Raw genomic sequence first — 20,185 nt, forward strand, 5'->3', positions numbered from 1 at the left:
AAAGCCTCCTGACCCAGCTCAGGGCTGTGATCTACAGACCCTGAAAGCAGCTGGTGACTCAGGCAGTAAGCCCTGCTGGGCTCAGCCGGAGACCCCAAACCAGAGCCGGCTCAGCTGAATCACCGCTAAAATATCAAAACAACAAGAAGCAAAAACACAATGAGGAGAAGTATCAGAAAAAGCAATGACCCAGAGGAAAGATCAAGCACTCCCTCCCAATACAACCAAAAACTAATCTCAATATCTGAGATGCAAGATGAAGACATAGAGGAACTATCAGATAAGGACTTTAAGAAGCTAATGATGAAATTCGTCAGAGAGAGTGAAAAGCGCTGGGAAGAGTCTAAGGCATTCGAAAACCATATCACTGCAGAAATAAATCAAATCAAAAAGGGAATCCTCGATATAGAGCACAAAATTGAAAGCCTAACCAACAGAATGAACACAGCAGAGGACAGAATATCAGAATTGGAAGACAATCAGAATGAAAGGCAGCAGCTCATCAAACAGTTGGAGACAAATCTAGAGAAAGCCAATAGGTCCATACAGGAAATGAAAGACAACCTCAAAAAATCAAATATTAGAATAATAGGCCTTCCCGAAGGAGTGGAAAAGGAGACAGGCTTGCAACGGGTGCTCAATGAGATAATACAGGAGAACTTCCAGAATATTGGAAATATAAATCCAGCACAAATCCAGGAAGGGCAAAGAACCCCCAGGAGATACGACCCAAACAAATCGTCTCCCAGACATGTGGTCTTCAAGCTACCTTCAAGTGAATACAAGGAAACCATTCTAAGACAAGTAAGAAAAAAGGATAAGATTACTTTCAGGGGAAGGGAAATCAGGATCACAGCCGACCTATCAGAAGAAACGCTCCAAGCAAGGAGAGAATGGGGTAAAACCTATCAAATCCTGAAACAAAACAACTGCCAACCAAGAATAATGTACCCAGCAAAGCTCTCATTTATATTTGAGAATGAAATCAAATACTTCAACAGTAAAGAGAAACTCGAAGAATACATCAACACGAAACCAGCTCTGGAAAATCTCCTCAGGAAGGTGCTAAACCCAGAAAGAAAAAATACAAACCAAAATCAAAGATGGCAAATGGGAAGACCTCCCCACTAAAATCCATACAAGAAAAGTCAACCAGTCAAGAACTCTAATAGTCGCAAATACACACTTGCATACTTACACTCATGGCAGCCCAAAACCAATTCCTTTCAATATTATCTCTAAACACAAATGGCTTAAACTCACCAATCAAAAGGCATAGATTAACGGAATGGATCATCAAACAGCACCCAACTATATGTTGTCTACAAGAGACACATCTAACCAGAAAATCCTGTAAGAAATTTAAAGTGAAAGGATGGAAAAAGACATTTCATGCCAATGGACGAGAAAAAAAGGCTGGCGTAGCTGTTCTAATCTCAGATGACCTAGACTTCAAGCTGACAGACATCAAAAAGGACAGAGAAGGACATTATATATTGGTGAAGGGACTGATCCATCAAGAAGTAATTACAATCGTGAACATATATGCACCTAATTCCAATGCGCCTAGCTTCGTGAAGCAACTACTTACAGACTTAAGGGGAGACATAGATACACACACAATAATAGTGGGTGATCTTAACACCCCACTAACAACTATAGACAGATCAACAAAACAAAAACTCAACAAAGAAACAACAGAGCTCGTACAAACATTAGAACAACTAGACTTGGTAGACATTTATAGAATTTTTTATCCTAAGACCACAGATTATACATTTTTTTCAGCAGTGCATGGCACCTTCTCCAGGATCGACCACATGATAGGACACAAAGCAAATCTAAATAACTTCAAAAAGATAGGAATCATACCATGTACCCTCTCAGACCACCACGGAATGAAACTGGAAATCAGCAATTCAAAATGTCCCAGGAAATATAGAAACTCTTGGAGGCTGAACAATATGCTATTAAACGAACAATGGGTCAGGGAAGAAATTAAAGATGAGATCAAAAAATTTATGGAAACCAATGAAAACTCTGACACAACATTCCAAAACTTGTGGGACACTGCCAAAGCAGTGCTACGGGGTAAACTCATCGCAATTGGAGCTCATGTCAAGGCCCAAGAGAGTCGCCAAATACAGGAACTAACCACACACCTCCAGGAATTGGAAAAGCAGCAGCAGATGAGCCCCACACACAACAGGAAACAAGAAATCATCAAAACAAGGGAGGAAATCAACCAGATAGAAATAAAAAAAACCATACACAAAATCAACGAATCAAAAAGCTGGTTTTTTGAAAAGATAAACAAAATAGACACCCCGCTGGCCCGTCTGACAAAGAAAAAACAAGAGAAAGCAAGAATTAACAGCATCAAAGATGAAAAAGGCAACATAACAACAGACATTACAACCATTAAGAACATAATCAGAAATTACTACAAAGCACTGTACTCCAACAAATCAGAAGACCACCAAGAAATGGAAAAGTTCTTAGACTCACACAACCTGCCAAAACTTAGCCCAGAGGCAACAATCAACCTGAACAAACCCATAACTGAAGCAGAGATTGAATCAGTGATTAAAGACCTCCCAACAAAGAAAAGCCCAGGCCCAGATGGCTTCACTACAGAATTCTACAAAACATTCCGAACAGAACTAACCCCAATCCTCTACAAACTCTTCAAAACAATAGAAAAGGAAGCAACCCTTCCAAACTCATTCTATGAAGCCAACATTACCTTAATCCCAAAACCGGGCAGAGATCCTACAGAGAAAGAAAACTACAGACCTATCTCTTTGATGAACATTGATGCTAAGATTCTCAACAAAATCCTAGCCAACAGAATTCAAAAACACATCAGACAGATCATTCATCCAGATCAAGTAGGATTCATCCCTGGAATGCAGGGATGGTTCAACATTCGCAAATCCATAAATGTGATACACCACATCCAAAAACTGAAAAACAAGAATCACATGATAGTATCAATAGATGCAGAAAAAGCTTTCGACAAAATTCAGCACAACTTCCTGCTAAAGACCCTAACCAAGGTAGGCATAGATGGAAAAATCCACAACATAATCAAAGCAATATATGAAAAACCTAATGCCAGCATCATACTGAATGGAGAAAAACTGGAACCCTTCCCACTGAGATCTGGAACAAGACAGGGATGTCCGCTTTCTCCGCTGCTATTCAACATAGTTCTAGAGGTACTCGCTGAGGCCATAAGACAAGAAAAAGAAATCAAAGGAATCCAAATGGGAAATGAAGAAGTCAAGCTTTCACTATATGCAGATGACATGATTCTTTATATGGAAGAGCCAAAAGGCTCAACACAGAGACTACTAGAACTTATACGAGAGTTCGGTAGAGTGGCAGGGTACAAAATTAATGAACAAAAATCAACAGCCATAGTGTATGCTAACAGCCCCAAGTTGGAAAAAGATCTAACCAGCAAGATACCATTCAAAGTAACAAAGGAAAGCATGAAGTATCTGGGAATTAACCTAACCAAAAATGTAGGAGACCTATTCGAGGAAAACTACAAACTACTTAAAAAAGAAATTGAACAAGATCTAGAAAGATGGAGTAACATCCCATGCTCCTGGATAGGTAAAATCAATATCATTAAAATGTCTATACTGCCAAAAGCAATATATACATTCAACGCAATCCCAATCAAATTGCCCAAAACATTCTTCACAGAACTGGAAACAATGATTCAAAGGTTCATCTGGAAACACAAAAAACCACGAATAGCTAGAACCATTCTCAAGAACAGGAAGTTAGCAGGGGGAATCACAGTTCCGGACCTCTGGACATACTATAGGGCAGTGGTTATCAAAACAGCGTGGTACTGGCACAAAAATAGAGAAGAAGATCAATGGAGCAGAATAGAAACACCAGATGGGAACCCACAGAAATACAGCCAAATAATCTTTGACAAAAAGACAAACGACAACCCAGGCAAATGGGAAGGTCTGTTCAATAAATGCTGTTGGGACAACTGGTTGATAGCCTGCAGAAACAAAAAGATAGACCCACATCTCTCACCATATACTAAGATCAAATCCAAATGGATAAAAGATTTAAACCTACATCCAGAAACCTTCAAACTTTTGGAAGAAAATGTTGGAAACACACTGGAACACTTAGGGGTAGGCCCTCACTTCCTAAAAAAGACTCCAAATGCAGTAGAAATCAAGACCAAAATAAACAATTGGGACCTCATCAAACTAAGAAGCTTCTGTACAGCTAGAGAAACAATCAACAAAGTAAAAAGGCAACCCACAGAATGGGAGAAGATCTTTGCACACGACTTAGGTGATAGAGGGCTGATCTCCAGAATATACAAAGAGCTACAAAACAACCAAAATGTCAAAACAAACAAGCCACTCAAGAAATGGGCACGGGAAATGAGCAAACACTTCACAAAGGAACAAACCAAAATGGCAAATAAACATATGAAAAAATGCTCAAGTTCCCTGGCAATAAGGGAAATCCAAATTAAAACATCAATGAGGTACCACCTAACGCCAGTAAGACTGGCCCACATGAATAAAAGCACCAACAACACTTGTTGGCGAGGTTGCGGGGAAAAGGGAACCCTACTCCACTGCTGGTGGGGCTGCAGGCTGGTACAGCCTCTATGGAAATCAGTATGGAGAACATTCAAACAACTCAAATACAACATACCGTATGACCCGGCAATAGCACTCCTAGGAATATATCCAGAACACTTGTTTTATGAGAAACCAACATGCACTCCTATGCTCATAGCAGCACAATCAGTAATTGCAAAGACATGGAAGCAACCAAAATGCCCATCAACAGAGGATTGGATAAGAAAGCTATGGTTCATCTACTCCATGGAATACTACTCAGCTATTAAACAAAACAAAATGCAGTTCTTTGTGGCCAAATGGGCCAAACTGGAAACCATAATGCTAAGGGAAATGAGCCAATCCCAAAAGGTTAAATACCACATGTTTGCCTTAATTTAAGATGACACGATGTTATGTATAACAAGTTATGTTATGAATGTTATATGTTGTGTATAAACCTAAATTGAAATGTCAATGAGGTGGTCACAGAAGGTGGATAAGAAATCGCATTTACTTTTACCATATTGGTTACTTGTTACTATGTCAATTAATTCCATGGTGATGTAAATTTTTGCTGATGGTATGTTGGAGCTTTTAATTGATCGGGATGATAGTCTGCTGGCTCTGTCTTCAGACCAGAGAGTGTATACCTAAGAAGCCGTTGAACTTATCTGGACAATAAGATGCTGGACTCTATGTTTGGTATATGCTTGCAATGGGGGAATCTCAAGTGAACTTGAACTGTGGTTATGCAACAAGGTGGAGGAATCCACCATGGTGGGAGGGTTTGGGGAGGGGTGGGGAGAATCCCAGTACCTATGAAACTGTGTCACATAATACAATGTAATTAATGAATTTAAAATAAAATTAAAAAAAAAAAAAATTTATGGAAATCAACGAAAACCCAGATACAAAAGTCCAAAACTTATGGGACACCGCCAAAGCAGTGTTGCGTGGTAAGTTTATTGCAATAAGCGCGCACGTCAAAGCCCAAGAAAGGCAACAAATGCAAGAATTAAGGACACACCTCCAGGAACTGGAAAAGCAACAGCAGAAAGACCCCACAAACAAGAGGAAACAAGAAATTATCAAAACAAGACAAGAACTAAATCAGAAAGAAATTAAAAAAACCATTCAGAAAATAAATGAATCAAAAAGCTGGTTCCTTGAGAGGATAAACAAAATAGATACCCCATTGGCCCGATTGACAAAGAAAAAACAAGACAAAGCAAGAATTAGCAGCATCAAAGATGAAAAAGGCAACATAACAACAGACGCTACTACCATTAAGGAAATAATTAGAAATTATTACAAAGAACTATATGCCAACAAATTCGATAACCACTTGGAAATGGAAAGATTCCTAGACTCCCACCACTTACCAAAACTCACCCCAGAAGCAACAGAAGACCTGAATAAACCCATTACTGAATCAGAGATAGAATCAGTGATTAAAGAGCTCCCAACAAAGAAAAGCCCAGGCCCAGATGGTTTTACCACAGAATTCTACAAAACATTCCACCCAGAGCTAACCCCAATCCTTTACAAGCTCTTCAAAACAACAGAAAAGGAAGCAACTCTTCCAAACTCATTCTATGAAGCCAATATCACCTTAATCCCCAAACCGAATAGAGAATTAACAGAGAAGGAAAACTACAGACCGATCTCCCTGATGAACGTTGACGCTAAGATTCTCAACAAAATCCTAGCCAATAGAATACAAAAAAACATCAGACAGATCATCCATCCAGACCAAGTAGGTTTCATCCAGGGAATGCAGGGATGGTTCTTCTTCTCTATATATATCTGCCTTCCCAATAAAAATAAATAAAACTCACCAAAAAAAAAAAAAAAATCCCAGGGTCCATCACAGTACTAGAAAAATAGCAGACTGTTAAATAAATATCTGCATTTATCAGAGAAGTGAATGAAATACTAGACTTGACAAAGTCCTAAAAGTTTTTCTGAAAAGAAACTACACCTAATTTAGTGCTATAATTAGGAAATGCTGACACTAAAAAAAAAAATATTTAGGAGCAGTAGTGCTACTGCTGCAGAAGTAAGTAAAATAATGATCTTAAGGGACTTAATATTTACTAGCACAATGTAAATATGCAAATATGGCTCCAATCCACTTTTTATTTCTTTGAATAAGATGCCTGATGGTTTACATCAACAAAGAAAGGCTTTGAGAAAAGAAACCTATTCCTTATCTCAGAGCATGCCCCACATCCGGGACCTGGGGTGGATGGGAGACTGGGTGGGGCTTCTCCCTTGATACCCCCCCTTTACCTCAGATACATGAAGCAAACAATATGGAAATAATAGTGTTATCCACTTTCCTATAGCCCTTGAACCTTTTTACCCTAATTAACTATGTAAAGATTGTCAAAACTATATTTAAAAAAAGGAAACCTATTCCCAGCACCATCAACTCTTCTTGCTCCTAGCATTGGTCCAACTATATTCTAGTCTTTGGATTTCAACTTGCGGAATCAGGTGTATTGTTGGTGCATGTGTTACTCTCTGCCCTTAACTTTTGGGGCATCACAAATGATATCACACGGTATGCAGCTCTATCCCCTTCCTTAGTGGAAATTTGTCCTTCTCTTCTACCAAATGATTCTGTAACATGAGGTTCGGCTTCTTTATAACTTCATTTTTCATATATATATGAAATAAGATGCCTGATGGTTTAAATGTTTCATTTTTCATATATATATATATGAAATAGTTAAATGCAGTGAATAAGTCTTCATTTTTTTCTGCCAATCTAAGCTTTGGGACCTTTATATGTCTTAAGCTCTGGTGTCCAGGCATGATTTAAAGGTTAATTGAGTAACTTTTTACAAAATATAATAACATACATTGCTAAAGTGACCAGGTCTGACAAAAGCAGTAATGAGAAAACGATCTGTTTCCAAGTCTAAAGATCAAATAATCATTTCTCTGATTTCCTGGAGGTGTATCAGTTTGTTGGATAAGCAATCTCAGTCAATTTTAAGTCTTTGTTCTCTTTCTGATAAGGGAAAATTGCCAAGGTAAGGGGAAGCAAATAGGAAACCAGCTATTTGTCAGTAAGGCACAGCTTATTCTTTTTTTCTATGTTCCCCCTGTACATGGTTTTTATTATTTACATAATACAATAGAGCATCAATGCTGAATAACAATGATCATGTGCAACACATAAATATGAACTATCTGTACACATCAGTAGATCTAACTCAGAACTAAGGTACATAAAATTGGAAGCAAATCTGGACGCTTTAGTAAAGTAAAAAGTAGGTAGGACACATAGTTTATCCATAAGGCTAGTGAAAAAGTGAAAGCAAAGTGGATAGAAAAAACATTTCCTGGGTCCTATCAGGGCTAGAACAACAAAAAAAAATATTTCAGCATAAATATAAACACAAAAATTTTAAAATGTGAGCTGATACCAGTATACTCCTCATTTACTGATATTCATTTCAATGTAATATAATTAGGTAAACTTAATACTGCCAGGGAGCTGTTTGGCCATTTTATGTACCAGTATTAAATATATATGAGAGTACTTAAAAAAGGTTTTATGCATATGGGTTTGAAAAGCAAGTTCATTTTAGTGAAAGAAAAAACTTATATTTCATACATCATTTTTTAAAAATATGCATTTTCCATGAATTTTTTCAGGATTACTCAAATATGCCTGTACATAAAAATGATTAAATCACAAGTTTCACTACTTAAAATTTTATCTCCAGATTATCTGTAATTCAAATTGCTCTAAAATAGAAGAAAATTGCATTAAACACTATGAGACAGTATGACGTTCAATTTTTTCTAGGAAAGTACAAAGAATTTTCTTCCACAACTACAATGAAAATGTGCTTCATTTTATATAATGTTAAAGACCCTTGATGATAACTAATCAGATACCTGTGACCTCGGTTGCTTAGTTAAAAATGTTTCTACTGTAATGAATTAATTCAATTTGGAGGAAACAGCAAAGGTTTGCCAAGTATCCTATACACCAAGGAATCGTCCTGAAGAAAAAAAAACCCTGTATTAATCAACTAATCAAAGTAAATAAACTGGATGCTCAAAAGAAGAAGCATTTAACCTGGATGCTTGCTTTGCTTTATTTTGTAATTTACATTCACTGTATGTTAAAGCATAAATTTTGGACTCAGTTTAAACAGTTGAAATGAATGATAAAGTCTTTGTTTTGGGTCTTCTGTATGAGTTTTCTTGCAGCTGTGATTATCAGTCTTTTTTTTTTTTTTAAAGATTTATTCATTTTATTACAGCCAGATATACACAGAGGAGGAGAGACAGAGAGGAAGATCTTCCGCCCGATGATTCACTCCCCAAGTGAGCTGCAACGGGCCGATGTGCGCCTATCCGATGCCAGGAACCTGGAACCTCTTCCGGGTCTCCCACACGGGTGCAGGGTCCCAAAGCATTGGGCCGTCCTCGACTGCTTTCCCAGGCCACAAGCAGGGAGCTGGATGGGAAGTGGAGCCGCAGGGATTAGAACCGGCGCCCATATGGGATCCCGGGGCTTTCAAGGCGAGGACTTTAGCCGCTAGACCACGGCGCCGGGCCTGATTATCAGTCTTTTGAGGAGTTTCCTTTGAGCACCTAGCTGCATTGCTAGACCCAGGGTTGTCAGCACTCTAGAAAGATATTGTTTGCACTTTCTACAAACTTTCACATGGAATCCAGTAGGCACATTTAATTTTAAAACTTTTATCTCAAATATTAAGTATCTTGCAATTTAAATATATTGAAGGCAAATATTGAACATCGGCTGTATTCTATTTAAAGTAGCAAAAAACAACTAACAGTTGGTATCTTAATTTTTATTTATTTTTAAACACCTATTCTTAAAAAATAGGATTTAAAGGCAACAATGTTGATTGGTTTAATCTGTCATTATTTTATTCCAAAGGATGCTTATGATTGTGTTTCCTTGACAAGTATATATCAAGTTATTAACAAAGTACCCTGTTAAAACTGATGGTATTAATGGAAAAAATATTTCCTCAATTCCTACTGCAGTGCGTAGTTTTCTTTTGTTTCAGTATTATTTTTACAAGAATGAATTGTTAAGTGATATCTGTGTTGAGAGGGTTTCACTAAAATATCATAATATTCTTGATTTCTTGAGACTAGATATGATAATTGCTGTCTTCTCTTATCTCGAAAGTGTTTGCGTATCTCTGTTGCATTTTCTTAGCTGAAACTTCAAAGAAGCATCTACTAAAGAGTTTAGTCATTGAAGCTGTGAAAATCTGTACATGAACTGAGAAATCAGGGAAAAAGGATGAAAATGACAGAACTATCCAGGTATGGCCTGTTTCAGAACAGTTTTCTGAAGAAAACTGAAAGCTTATTTTTCAATTACTTTCTTCATTTTGTCCTAGTGCCCCCACATTAAATCAAAAGTTGCTTACACTTCTCTTCCACTTTCATTTTTAACATCTGGTCTGGAGCACTAAAATTCTACTTCAGTGTATAATATCGTTCATCAGAATGCCCTAGCAGCTTTTAAGAAAAAAATGAGACTCAAGAGGCCAGAGATATTCTCAAAAATTTTGTACCTTTTATTGTATGTATGAGAGGTGAACAGAGGGAAAAATCAAGTTCCGATGCGCTGGTTGTATCCCTAAATGCTCACATGACCAGAGAACCCCATGCCCCAGCTGCCATGAACAGAAAACTCAATCCAGAGTTTCCACTTGAGGGAGAAAAATTCAACTACTTGAACTATCACTGTTACCTCCCAGGGTGTCAGTTAGCAGGAAGAGAGTAAGAAGTACAGCTTGGGCATCAGATCCAAGATAAGGGATACAGGGTTTTCAAACACTATTCTTTCAGAGACTTCTTTAACGGGCATTCTCAGATAATTCTGAGAGTATGGCAGAAAACTGCAGGGTCACACAGGCCATGGCTTTGTTATTTTCATCATAGGCATAATACAAGGCTATTGCCAGACACTATTTGAATTGATTTTAATCTATTTAAAATTGAAGCATTTACATTAGGAATAACCATATACCCTAACCTAAGAAATAACCTTCTCCATCACTTCCTTCTAAGTAAATTGGTGACTAGAAGTAGAAATGTGAATAAAAGCATTATCTTGGGCATCTTGGATGAACTGGCATTTTTTTTTTTCATTTAAGCTTGAGAGAAAAATTATTTTCCAAAATGTTCTCTAAGTTTTGTCCCAGGTTCTTTGTTCATTGAATTTATTTTAATGCATAAAATTGAAAATACTCTTCTCATTCAATATCAAATTTCTATATGAGGGTTCTAGCATATATATCTATGTCTACCTTTCTCCTTTAAAACAACATACAATCACCACACAAGTTTAAAGTAAGTTTATAAGGAACTGCATTGTGCCTTGCAGTTCAAACCTCTACCTGATTTGCCAGTATCCCATATCCAAGCACAATAGAAAAATGTTCAAGGCAGAAGTTACTTTTATGTTCATTGAACAATATGGGCATAAGGAGTTCCAACCGATGTATTTGTTGCATTGTTTAAGACAGCACTTGAGATTCACACATCTCATTGCAGAGTCCCTTCAGTAAAATCCTGGCTTCAGTTCTGATCACAGCTCTCTGCCAATGCACACGCAGGCAAGCAACAAGTGGTAGTTAAACACTAACATCCTAGTTGAAGTTCTTGTCCTCATTTTGGCCAGGCTTTGACTGCTTTGGAAATTTGAGTAATGAATTGGGCGATGAAACATCCTCTCTCTGTCCCTCCATCTCTGTGGCTGTGTCATTTGAATAAATTGGGGGGAAAAACAGATAAGAACACAGAAGTACAGGTGCCCTGGTTCTTTCTTGTCCCCAGTAACTTTTGATCACACCTCTATGTACATGCTTCAGGAAACTTCATCAACATGACCACATTCAAGTCAGACAATAGGATGCTGGACTCTCTGGCATTGTCCATGCCCACAATAATGAACATATGATTGTGTATTAACAACTATACTATATTAATGATATGGAGGAACTAGGTTGAGGGGGGAGGGAATTGGGGAGGGCATAAGGGAAACTGTATCATATAATGATAATAATAAAAAGAAGTAAAATTAAAAAAATAAGGATAAAAAGAATTAGTGATCAAGAAGCGTTCTTCATTCATTCCCTCTTGAGAAGAGGATACCTTTACTATGTGGGAAAAAAATTAAGAGTCTTCTCCACAGAGTTCTATCAAAAAGAAGAAACAGATGAAGGCATAGAGGATATTATGTGCTTTAACATCCTCGCTACCCCATACTGATTTGCCTGCGGCTGATCCCAGTTCTGCTATTGATCCCAGCTTCCTGCTACAGCTCTGGAAGGCATCAGTTGAGGATTCAAGTAAAACCCAGGCCCTTCCACCTGTTCAGAACATCTAGATATACTTTCTGGCTCAGTGCTTTGTTTTGACGCAGCCATGGTTATCGTTCTGAGCATCTGAGCAGTGAGCCAGCAGATGGAAGTTTTCTGACTTTGTGACTATTTGTTGAGGGAGGATAAGTAGTGTAGTAAGTATCCTTATGCTTTTATAACTGTACAAATGAAATTTGGCCCATTTATATAAAATTTTTAAACTATAAAGTATCTTTAGGAAGTAGAAGTAAAAGTCACAATGAAATTTCATCTCAGTCTAGTTAGAGTGGTTCTCATGTATAAATCAGAAGAAAGTATATGCTGGTAAAAATATGAGAAAAAAAGGTATCTTAATCCACTGTTGGTGGGAAAGTAAACTGGTACAATCATCATGGAAAACATTATGGAGATTCTCAATGGTTTGAAAGTAGATGTATCTATGGCCAAGCCATACTACTAATCAGAATTTACCCAAAGGAAATGAAATCAGCATATGAAAAAAAACATTTGTGCCTCTATTTTTACTGCAGCTCAATTCACAATAGCTAGAATATGAATCAACCCAAATGCCTAGTAATAGATGACTAGAAAAAGAAAACATGGTGTTAGTACTCAGTTATAAAAGAGAGTGAGGTCATGTCTTTTGCAACAAACTGGATACAACTGGAAACGATTATTCTTGGTAAAATAACACAGTCTCCAAAAGACAAAATCATATATTTTGTCTGATAATGTGACAGTTATGATAGAATATAAAACTGCACAGGAAACAAATGGCCATTTGGGAACATGAATGTTGTGTTTAGCCTGTGTTTTACTCTTTTCTCCTTACTTTTTATGCGCTCAAAAGTTATGATTTGTGGTGAAGTAAGCCTGTTAACTAGAGTGGATTAAAATCATGTCCTGGCAAAAACTAATGAAGAGAGGTGAAAAGTGAGGAGAGCAAGATAATGAAGAAGTGGAGTTGTCTTCTTGGAACTACACCTATTCAATACATATAGCCAATTTTCTTCAGCAATAAAAAATCCAAAAATATTTTTACGAAAAGTCTAAAGATTATAAAATAAACAGTCTGTTTTCTGTCCAACAAAAAGATGCCTAAACACACACACACACACACACACATAGTCCATATGGATCTAAGATAGTGACTGGCACAAAAGGGAAGGTTGGAGACAGTGAGAGAGATCTGATACGGAGTGGAAAAATGCAGTCAGGTGAAGATACGTGTCCTAGAGTTCCACAGAATAGAGCAATTACACTCCACCATAAATGAAATGAAAGGGTTAATATTTTGGCACGATTGGTTTATGCTGTATACATCTGTTGAAACAGTGCATTGTACCCCATAAAATGTATAAATGTTTCATATTACCACAAAATTTAAAAGTGTATTTGTTTTTGAATGATAATGTGGATTTTCTATGACTTCTTGAAGACCTCTTATGTATGAGAGTGTAGCTACACAAATATAAACACCTATACGTGAAATGTGTGATGGAATATGAAATAGACAATGATTTGCCTTAATCAAATTTCAAATCCAAAATAAATATGAACACTACACACCTCACAATTCATTGTAAGTTGTCTAAACATGATTTACCTCACCATGCAAATATTTCTAAAATTGGAATGAGCAACACTTATATGACTCTGATATTTTCTAGCATTTGTGTTATTATACCACTCTAGATTTTTAACAAAAGCTATTTTCCATGTTTTGAAAATTTTAAAACCATTGTTATTTGCTTTCATCCTGAATGATCCACATATTTCAAAAATATGTTAAATAAACAGAACTGATGACAAAAGAAGACATGATTATCTCATAAGGTCACTACTAGAACTAAATTAGATAATCTCTCCAAAGGATTTAATAATGCCCAACCAGAAACTACTCAACATCTTTTTATGTGTCTGAAGAATCTGTTTTAAGAGATGATGCTTATGCGTGTTAAGAAGAAAAAAGAATGAAAGAACTGGATAATAAATATTTGCTACTTTCATGGAATTTGATGGGTTACAAGGTTCTAGATTTCAGACAAACACTGACTTCCATGTTAAAACAGAGGTGGACACCATATGATGATATTTGCATGAAACACCTGTAAGCCTGAAAACCAGTAGGAACGAAGGAGAATTACGTAACTACAGCAAGGGGATTGTAGTGAGACTGCGAAAATTAGCCAAACATGAATAATCAGCATCTAGACTCTTTTATTTAATCCTGTCATCCATGCAAGTCCTAGTATTTATCTTCCTGGAAATACCTCTATGAACATCGTGTTCATTGTGTCTCTTGTTTAAAAAAAAAAATCAAGCCAGACACAAAGAGCCCTATTACATTGGCATTAATAAAATGTCAGAGAGATTTATGACCACAGCCTCATCATTATGAAACAGAAATAATTCTCAGTATTTCATTCAAGAGGTCAAAGGTTGAGTCAGATGTTTTTAAGTATAAGTTTTTTGCTTTAACACAATAATACAACTAGTATGATAGATAACTACTTGATTCTTCACATCTAACTTCAATTCTGGCAGAAGAGAATGATACTCTTCAAATCCAGAAAAACTCGAAGTAGAAATCATTCCAGGAGAGGATGAGAAGGCAAAAGAGGTTGATGAGGCCAAGTGCTGCAGCACAGGATTTCAGGCTGAAGGTTTTTACACAAAGAATTTGTGACGTAGGGCAATAGCAACAACTAAACAAAGGAATAAATCATAACTTGAAACTATCAGTAGTAACCTAAAGTATAAAAATTAATTATGGAAATCTGGCAAAATCTAAGAATTATGACTACATAGATTTCCAAAGTGAGAAGAAATGAAATGTTAAATGACGACCATAAAACCAGGATGCTGGTTGGCCTGGAGCACTAGCCTAGCGGCTTAAGTCCTTGCCTTACAGGCACCGAGATCCTATATGGGTAACAATTCATGTCCTGGCTGCCCCAGTTCCTGTCCAGCTCCCTGCTTGTGGCCTAGGAAAGCATTCGAGGAAGGCCCAAATCCTTGGGACCCTGCACCCATGTTGGATACTCGCATGAAATTGCTGGCTCCTGGCTTCAGATCAGCTCAGCTCCAGCCATTGCAGCTGCTTGGGGAGTGAATCAGCAGCAGACACAAGATCTTTCTCTCTGTCTCTCCTCCACTCTGCCCAGTTCCTTTGAATGAATTCTTGCTGCTTCTGAATAATATAACCTTTTAATTCAATTTTCCTTGAGAATAGCACAAGATTTTAGTGATAAGTATTCTATAAAAAATAAGTATGATTACATAAGTCAAGCTGTCTTCAGTAGCAGAGTTGATATTGAAATTGAAAAAGGAAACAAAAGTCAATATTTTCCTTTTCCAAAAATGATGTAAAATCCTGTGATTCAGCAACCAAACTATATTGAGTATGAGCAGGGAGTACCTTTGTTTTGTTGATCAAATTTATAAGTAGTTTCTCAACTTCTAGGGAAAAGAGAGAGATTGCTTCAGAAATGTAAGTTTAATGGTGAGGAGTATTTGAAAAACAATACGTTAAGAAACAAGATCAGAAGGCATTTTTTAGGTTACTGTAAGTCTGGGCACAAAATATGAATGAAGCAATAAACTTCTGTGGGCAAACGTCCCTCCAAAGTAATTGAGTCCTAAATACCAAAACAAAATAGTTTCCCATATACTCAGTGAAAATGTTCTGTTCCAAAGGATGTTCTGATAGTAAATTTAATAAAGTCTTAAAATGTCAAGTTGTTTTAATTTCAAGTCCATATTTCCTAGAGTGTAATGTGTTAAAAATGCAACATCCTAAGATCATTCTGTTAAACCTTTGGATTTCAAAAAGCAAATTAATCTACATTCTATTTGGATCATCTCCCTCAGAACTCCAAGTAATTTATCGGAATAACAAAAGCTACAGAAAGTTATTTTAAAATAAAATTGATAATATTTATGTCCATAGACTTTAAATCAGCAAGCTTTTTATGATAACAGGAAACAAGGATTAATTTTTTAGTTTCTGTATCTGACTAATCATAGATTTCAAAATAAAATTTCAAAGATAAACAGCAATCTCCTGGCTAAACATTCATGTGCTCTATTGAAGTATTTTTAGTAAACATTTCACAGTTTTGCTAGAAGACAAAATAGTTATTGTACCTACAGTTGACATAAGTAATTTGATATTTATCTTAGATACTTATACAAGCAGTTCCCAGAATTAGGGAGACACAAGGTGTCCTAAATAAATAGGTTGTTGGTGTTGTTCAGCTTGTTAGAACCTGCTGGGTGTTAGGTCTCAGCGCCACCTGGACCTATTTAGACCCCTAGGATGCCAAAGTTGAAATTCTTTTCCCTGCGGGACCAGTGTAATGCACTGAGTTGGAAGTGCGTTCACTTCCAGCTTAGCGCATGCTCAGCTCACTATTGTCCCTCCAATCTTACCTTTGCCACACTGTACAAAATTGCACCTGATGTGCTGTTGCTGGAATTCTGCATCTGTTGACTGTTAAGTCTGGTGGATAAACAGACCAATTTTTGGTTGAACCCATATGATGCTACATCAGTTCCATGCACTGAGCCAAAGTGAGTTTGCTCCCAGCTTACTGCATACACAGTCCTGTCCCAAGGCTTTTGTCTCCCTACCCCAAACTGTGCCCATTGCAGCTCTGGTGTGGGTCTGGACTGTAAAATCCACCCAGTTCCTGCACAGCTTGTTTGAGACCTGCTGTTTGAGACCACAAAATCTTAAAATCCTTCCAACTCAGTGATTCCTTATAAACTAATGAAAATTGTGTAATTTGTTTTCTCTGTTTCAAACCTTGAAATCATTTCTATATATCACACTCTATATGCCTCCAAATGAAAAATGCTATTTCACAATTGTATCTGAAGTTTTAGGGCTTCTCCATTATTTTTCTAGTACCCTGATCAAGGATGCTATCAAATTTCATTTGGATTGGGCCTGCAGCAATGACTCAGTGGCTAACTCCTTGCCTTGAGCATGTCAGGATCCCCTGTGGCCACTGGTTCATCTCCCAGCTGCTCCACTTCCCATTCAGGTCCCTGCTTGTGGCCTAAGAAACCAGTTTAGGATAGCACAAAACCTTGGGACTGCACCCGCATGGGAATCATGCAAAAAGCTTCTGGCTACTGGATTCATGTCGGTTCAGCTCTGACTGTTGCAGCCACATGGGGAATAAACCAGAGGATGAATGTTCTGTATCTCCTTCTCTCTCTAAATCTACCTTTCTAATAAAATGAAATCTTTAAAACTTTTCATTTGGACTTGTACTTAAACATTTTTGACTATTCATTCTGATCTCATCTCTGCCATTGTGCATTCCATTATCAATAAAACCAAGAGAGTAGTCCAGAAACACAGCAAGTGACACCAGCATCCCTTACCACAGTCTGAGTTTCAGTTCCTCAGATTACACTCCACCTTTCTATGGATGTACCCGGAAAGGCAACAGAAGATTCCTGAAGTATATAGATGTCTGCCAACTATGTAGATGACTCTGATAGAATTCCTGATTCCTGGCTTTGGCCTGGCTCAACCCCAACACTATGTCCATTTGGGAAGTGACACAGCAGATGAAAGAATCTCCCCTTAAGTGAAAACAGACACAAATTTTATAGATGTGGCTAAAGCACTTTATGAAAATAATTTAGATGGCAACCTTGTATTTCTGCATGAAATCAATGATACATATTCTTATATAACACATGTATTACACTGATGCCATTAGACAAAGATGTAATCTTAAGACATTAGTAACAATGAGCAAACCAAACATAAGAGTGAAAGTAGTGTAGAAAAGAATAAAACAGAAAACAGAAGATGAAAAAAATTTATGTCTCTTCCTCAGCTGTCATACATGTAAGGGGAAGACATTTTTACAAAAATTATCAAGCCCAATGGCAAGAATCTGGATGAGTTCCAATGGAGCATCTGTAGGCACCCCCTGGAACTACAGGTGACCTTGGGGGTCAAAGGCTCAGCTAAGGGAGCTGAACATCCAAGCTACCAAAAAGATAAAAGTTGATGGTAGCCAGAAAGCTATCATCACCTATTCCCATGCCTCAACTAAAATCTGTCCAGAAAATGCAAGTTTGGCTAGTGAATTGGAGAAACCTTCTAGGGGAAAGCACATTGTGTTTCTTGTTCAGAAGACAATTCTGCCTAACTCAACCGGGGAAATATGTAGGAAAAAAGCAAAAGCACCCCAAGAGCTGCACTCTGACAGCTGTAGACATTGCAACCTTTGAGGGCAGGACTTGGTCATCACAAGTAAAATCAAGGGAAAGAGAATATTAGAGAATAGGGTTTTATAATGTCAAATGATGCAATGTAATCTCAGGGGCTTATAAATTAGACCCTTTCGGTGCACCTTGGAAAGCAATAAAAAATGGTCCAAGTCTTTGGGGTTCTTGCCACCCATGTTGGAGACGTGGAAGAAATGCCTGGCTTCTGGTTTCCACTTGGCCCAGCCTCAGTTATACTGACCATTTGAGGAGTGCACTAACAGATGGACAACCTCACTCTTTTGCTTCTATCTCTAACTCGGCCTTTCAAGTAAACAAGTAAATAAATAGATAAATCTGTTTTAAAAAAAGATACCCACAAAACAATTTTCAAACAAAAATTCCTAAAACAGTGCTGCTCTTCTAAACCATAAATTAAAGAACAGCAGAGGTCATTTCTATACTGCTAAAGATATTACTGACTGTTTCAAGAACACTGCCTGCCTTAAGCAAACACCTTTGAATATCTTCTCAAATTTCCATTTTTATTATTCCATATTAGAATATCCTCATAACTATCCTTTAAAATATATTCATGTATGAACTTTTTATGCTATTCCTTATAAAACTCAATTTACCTTAATAGATAGAAATGTTCTCTAGCCTTAATGATGAGTCATAACTTTTGAGAGAAACAAATTGCTGAAATTGTGTATTAATATATGATTCATGATGGTCCATGTTGTTTCTACTTATAAAAAGGGTTTTTTCTTAATTTATCTGTGACTGTTTAAAATGTCACAAGGCACTCTGTGTGTGATCATTTGACCTGCTAAAAATACAGGTCCATTTAACATTAAGAAAATAAATGTCATTTGTGACAATGAATCATAAGTCAATGAACATCTTGTTTTCAGGGCTCATTTCTCCTCAGATTAATTTGACTGAAAATATAGAGTGAGTTGATTAAAAATATTATGGAAACGTTTCATTTTTGTCAATCCTTGGCACAAAATGATATAAGAGCTAACCCCCATGTCATAGCTATTTTTCAAATGCAGAAGGTTCTATTTGATAGTTTTGCGCAAGGAACAATTGCAGTTGCAGGCCTATTAATTTCCTGATGCAAGTACACAAATACCACAGGAAGTACTTTCCTTCCCCCCCCCCCCACTTTTGCCTCAAATTAGGAAAAGATGAACAGAACTAGAGTAGTCACTATGGAGGTAGAACAGGGAACATCACAGAAAATGGCAGGGCACGAAGATAGATGCCTTCTTATAGAATTACTGCCCCTGCTTTAAAGTTTATCTTACAAACGTTCTGAATCCACAAAAATAAGATTATAGAAATACAAAAATGGGAAGAAATTGTCTTAAAATGCAATCTCTAGATTCATTAATAAACGAGAGAAATCTCTGGAAGAGCAACAATGGATGAAAGAGATAAGGTGAAAACCTCAGAGTGCACCAAGCAATTCTGGAACAAATAATAGCTTAGTCCTAGGAGTGGTAACAGTAAACGAAACATAAATGGGGATGCTCAATAAGGGATTTATTAAAACTGTACTTATAGAAAAATTAATTTTTGGAGTAACAAATTCTGCCTGCATTATTTGGCTGCATTCAGCAGATGTAATTACATAAGTGCATCAGCTCGAACTTCTAAGGAACTTTTAAAAATTCAAAGCAGATACGTCTGAGGATGAGGATAGCAACTAACTTTCCTAGAAATATTTTTTCCATTGAAAATCTTCATTTTTAAATTCATTTTGATCAGTAAATTTGATTTTATTTTAAAAACTCTTAAAATCCTAAATTATTATATCCAAGAGTATAACTTAAAGCCAAAACAAACTGGTGTTTTCTGTTTTTACTTTTTTGTTTTACTAATACAAAATCACATTTACTTAGAAGCATTCAGAATGTCAACAAAACAGTGGCAACTTTTTTCTTT

This window comes from Ochotona princeps, chromosome 7 (assembly GCF_030435755.1).
Source record: "Ochotona princeps isolate mOchPri1 chromosome 7, mOchPri1.hap1, whole genome shotgun sequence".
In the NCBI taxonomy this organism is placed as follows: Eukaryota; Metazoa; Chordata; class Mammalia; order Lagomorpha; family Ochotonidae; genus Ochotona; species Ochotona princeps.